Source organism: Limulus polyphemus, unplaced genomic scaffold (genome assembly GCF_000517525.1).
Source record: "Limulus polyphemus unplaced genomic scaffold, Limulus_polyphemus-2.1.2 Scaffold2336, whole genome shotgun sequence".
Taxonomy (NCBI): Eukaryota; Metazoa; Arthropoda; class Merostomata; order Xiphosura; family Limulidae; genus Limulus; species Limulus polyphemus.
This window is the reverse complement of record NW_013667946.1, coordinates 134,347-139,678: the sequence shown is the minus strand read 5'-3', so window position 1 is coordinate 139,678 and position 5,332 is coordinate 134,347. Positions and strand designations below refer to the sequence as shown.

The 5,332-nt window shown below is 31.4% G+C and overlaps 1 protein-coding gene across 3 annotated transcripts in view; it reads left to right on the top strand.

The window, feature by feature from the left end:
- Window positions 1-599: 599 nt before the first annotated feature.
- The window catches only part of LOC106466663, a 78,314-nt gene continuing 73,581 nt past the window's right edge, over window positions 600-5,332 (top strand). For all 3 annotated transcript variants that reach the window (XM_022394726.1, XM_013926955.2, XM_022394727.1), the window contains exon 1: window positions 600-672. The gene's annotated coding sequence lies outside the window, so the exon portion shown is untranslated. The remainder of the gene's footprint in view (window positions 673-5,332) is intronic.

The following is a 5,332-nucleotide window of genomic DNA, read 5'->3' as shown; positions in this document are numbered from 1 at the left end:
CGTTCACGAGTCTTGACTTACTGGCTTGTCTCAGCAGGAGACTGCTTGAGCGTAACTTTATCTGTAATTTTTACTTTTGCATGTTAGTCATGAGAGCTAAAAAAGAAGAAAAAACTGCATTTGTTCAATAAGGATTGAAGCTTGGACAATCGAGAAAAGTAAGAAAAGAATCAATCACTCGAATCAAAGTTTATAGTTAATATAATAGTTTTAACTAACTCAAGAAACTGCCTTTAACCGAACTCACTAAATACGTTTTTCCTTATTTTAGCGCTAGACAAAATTATTCAATTAATATTATTTTGTGATGTTAATTCATGTCGTCTGCTTTGGTGCACGCGAGAGAACTACGTTCCTCGCGTTGTTCTCGAATATTATCTGGCTAATTTACTTAAGTTAAGTGTTGTTTGATTTTATCACCATTTTGTTGAATTTCGAATACTTTGCCTAGCCTTTATATTTCAATTTTTTATGGATTCTTTTATATTTGTTACTGATAGCAGCTAACAGTGCTGTTCTAAAATTTAAAGCTTACGTGACTGGTGAAGTCAAAACTAATACTAATAGAGGGCGGAAGTACCAGCTGCTACTTTTGACAGACGAAGACGATCGATTTGTATGCATTTTGCGAAGTAACTGCTTTGGTCTTGGAATTTCCAAGATGACGCTACGGTAAATCATTTTTATTAACCTCTTACTAATTCAAGTAGTTTTTCTGGGGTAATTTAAACGTGTATTTTAGTACTGGGTTAATAATTATTGTACAAAACTTTAAATATTCAAGAACTTGAAGTTGACGTAGTAAGAAAGTGTGGGGGCAGCTAACTGGATAACTACAAGTCAAACGTACAAGATAAGGGTTAGGCAAGGCGCTTAAATCGTAATTGTTGATATCTCTGAATATTCTTAAGCCTAACCGCGGGCTTACCGCTGTTAAACTGTAGTTTCATTTTGTCACTTTGTGTTAAACGTACTTGAAGTTGTTCTTACTGATACTTTAAGAATAAGATTAGCAGATGACAGTAGTTGAAACTTTGAAAGATGCCAAAGCATAGAAAACTGAACAGCAAATAGGAACGCGAAAATATTAAGAACACTTCATATCATACATTCAATAAAAGTTTCGGTTGAGATCATGACGTAACTTTTGTGACACTTTAACTTAAGAAATCCACAGTATTGTTTCTTGGTGTTTCATAAAAACAAAAGAACTATGATTGTTAGTGTTACTGTTAGGCTACAGTGGTATTGTTAGAATTAGGAAAGAAGGGACAGAACTTTTTAGAAGGCTGTTTGACCCATCATGCACCAAGTTGGTGCGTTGCCAAAATACTGAAAATGTACTTAATAAAAGTACTAACTAACAGTAACACTGAGAAAAAGTGTTTTTACTTACAAGACATACACTTTTGACATGGTTAAGTTTGAAATCCTGTAAAAAGTATTTATTTTTACCCATAGAAACACCAGAATTTGGTCTTGCTATCCTGCAACAGTTTAGTTTTGGCTTTAATAAAGCCTTTAGTAAAAAACAAAAGTTAAATAGGAAAGGTCTGATCACTGACTTGACTTGTGGTGTGTTGATAAGTAATGGTACTTATTAGAATTATTACAATCACCAGTATATAATACTTAACAAGTATGTTGTGTATATTAAGTGGAAAAAAAAAGTGTATAAAGAACATGGTCTGCTTATTGTGTATTTTTTTTATTTAAACATATTATCTTTTTTCAATCCAAGAAAGAGTTTGAAGCTATCCACGTTTTCTTTACATCTAAGTTGGGATGATTTGTGATATAAAAGTATATACTCTTTCATTAAATATTAAAACTGTACCACTGTCAGCCTTTTTTTTCATCTAAACAAGGTTGACAATAGACAGTCAACCAGTAAAGCATTATTTGGTGCATTAATTTAGAAACTACAAGCCTTTTTACCACATCTAAAGCCGAATAAAGCTCCTTTGGTTAAAAGTTTCTTATTAGCAAGTTAGTTGGGTTAATGACATAGTAATGGTATGGGTTTTGTTACTTAACTTGAGCTTAAATGATTTTGTACATTACAGAGAGCAGTGTGTTAAACTGTTTATACATTTTGTAGTGAAATGTGTTAGGCTAAATGCATTATTTTGTGTGTGTAGGATAGGGGCTGGCTTGTTTGAAAGGGCTTTTTACTATAACTAGATGGTACTGAGGGCCAGGATAAAGTAAATGCAGAAAAACTATTGTGCTAGAAGTATAAGAAATAAAATAATGACTTGAGTGACTAGTTTAAATGGAGGATTTTGATGTCATAGGAATAACAAACTTGGTTAGATGTAGACAATTATGATGACAGAAATTTCTTTGAAATACAGAGTTATAAGTTGTTTAATAGGGCTAGAGTACTAAAAAGAGGAAGAGGGTTGGTTTTATATGTAAAATGTAGGTTACATCCTGTTGAATTTGAGGATATCAAAGGTAATAACAAGGAGGTTGAATCTATTTGGGTTTCTGTTAATAGATAAAACAGGGAAGGTTTTTAGGTGAAAGTGATGAAATTAATTAGACACTTTACAGTGAGATTAAGTTTTCAGCTATTAATCAGATTATAATTAGGGGATTTTTTTATTTGAGGCATATCAATTTTAAAATAATCAGAAGAAGGGTTTTCTGGCTCAAAACATTGTGAACATCAAAATATTTATTTATCATTTACAATTTTTTGATGGTGTAAGTTGTTACTTTTCCCTTTTTTTCTATCACATGTTAAGTCACACAAGCTGAAGATGCAGTGCTCTGTTACTATTAATACAAGTTCCAGCTTATATTGTATCAGTCCTGTTGGCTTTGTAATGGGTTGACAATTAGTATTTATTTATAAAGTACCAAGAATATGTAGTTGGTGGCAATTTTGCTAACTCAAGGAAATTTATGTGAGAATCAAAGAGAGAAAGAGTCATAAGTCATAGAACAAAATTCACATCTAGTTTTTTGAAAGAAAAAGAAAAATTACTAAGGATAACAATCAGTAATGAAAATCTACAACGATGTTTAGAATTTTTAATTGTTTATTAAAAGAAAAGTATTACTTTGAAATCTTTTTGAATTTTCAAAAATGAAAGTTGATACAAATATCACAAAAATAAGATATTTAATTTTTGTAAGTTACATAATCTGTAGAAAGTTTATGTGGAGTTTCAAACTTCATAAAATATAATTTTTGTTTTTGCAATGCAAAAAAAACAAGCCCTATAACATTGAAAGGACCTTTGAAGGAATTAAACATCCTGTTACTTGAACTGAAACTTTTAGTGTCTTGTATATTGATAATTACACTTCAAATATTTAAACCGGCTAAGGATGTAGCAAGATCTGAGTTGGACTCAATAACAATAAGCTTAGTCCATTTTATGCAATATGTCCACTACAAAACCAGCCTGAACCAGTAGAACTAAAATTATATAGTGTTTAATGATCTGGTAAAACTACAACTTAAAAAGGTCACAGTATAAAAACTGTCAGTTAGCCCAGAGTTAGCCTCAACCTGCTTCCTCCCTCTGTTAAGTTCTGAATTGGCAGAACTTCTCCCAATAGAATCAGATAACAGCATAGTCTTTTTATTGTTAAGCCTGCCATCCATTCACAAATCACATTTTGAGTAATTGATATCTTGAGTTATTTCAGCCTCCTTATGAGCATCGATTAAATTGATTATTGTTGCAAAAATAATCAGCTTATCCAAAATTAGTGTTTCCAGTTAATATTATTTTTGATTATTCCAACTATCTATTAATGATTATTAAATTCCATTAATTGCCCAGCTCTAATAACAGCAAGATGTGTATTATATGTGAATAAGTTGTGGTATGTGACTGTTTATTACTGTCAGGTTTGTATAGGGCCAGATTCTTCACAGTAGGTGTCTGTGACTTTTTGGTGATAAATTTCAACAACAAACAGACAGCACACAATCCACTTGTTTTAAAATAATATATTCAAAACAAGTAAAATGTATGTACAAAAAATTATTTACACAATAGGTTATCAAAGTTGCATCCAGAGCTTTCTTTTTCATCAGAAGTCCACACAGTTGGGTTCAATTACTTTAGAACACACTTTGACAAGACAAATTATTCTCCTCTATCTCTGTTATTACAACACAAGCTGTGATACTTACCTTAAAATCACCACAATTACTGTTAGTTACCACAGTTGTATACAAAGCTTTAAATAATTGTTTCCATTTTGTCAAGGTCCACACAGGCAGGTTCAGTTACTTTAGAACACCCTTTGGCAAGACAAATTATTATTCTCTGTCCCTGTTATTACAACACAAGCTGTGACACTCACTTTATAAATCACCCCTTTCTGGCTAAACTGACACATAGTCTAACTTCACTTTTGCCTTTTCTAACTTAACTTACTTTCTTTTACTTAAATTAACTGCCTATGTATATATATTTCCCGACTAGGTCCTAGAACTTTCTACTAACTACAAAATGTCATGATGTAACAATACTTACTTAAAGCAGTGAGAAAAACTTAGGAGCTTCGAGTAAGGTGACGTTAACAATATTACAAAAGCCTAATACAACAGTTAAACTGCATACACAACGTATGACTCATACAGGGCTACTTAATGAAACTTGTCATAACTATAGCTTTTAAAATAATTAACTTTTAACACTTATTATAATAACTAAATAATCATTAAATATTAATATTGTTCGGGATGGTTTTCCTCACCAGTTAGTCAAGGAAACAACTGGAAACAATGCTATTTTAGACTTATTGTTAACTTCAAATACAGAAATGATTGAGAGGGTGGAAATTGGGGAACATTTGGGTGCAAGTGATCATTGCTCTATTAGGTTAAATGTTTTGTTGCATATGGAGATAAGGAATAATGGTATTTTGATTACAAATTTCAAAAAAGCTAATTTTGAAGGGATGTGACAAGAATTATCTGTTGTGAATTGGGTAGCTGAGTTAATTGGAGCATTGATCAAATGTGGAAATTTTTAAAGATACATTTTTAAATATTGAAGGTAAACATATTCCTTATAGAAAGAAAAGGGTAGCTACAAATAAAAAAACAGGTTGGCTCACAAAGAGTGTAAAAGATAAAATTAAAGAAAAGCATAAATTTAAGAAATTTAACTTGACTCGTATGACGGGAGATTTAGAAGATTATAGAAAATCAAGAAAGTTGGTGAAACAGGAAATTAGACATCAAAAAGGATGTATGAAAAAAGGTTGTTTCAAAATTTAAAAATTAACAATAAGGATTTCTTTAAATATATCAAGGGTAAACAAAATGTTAGGATGGGGATAGGACCCTTGAGGGATG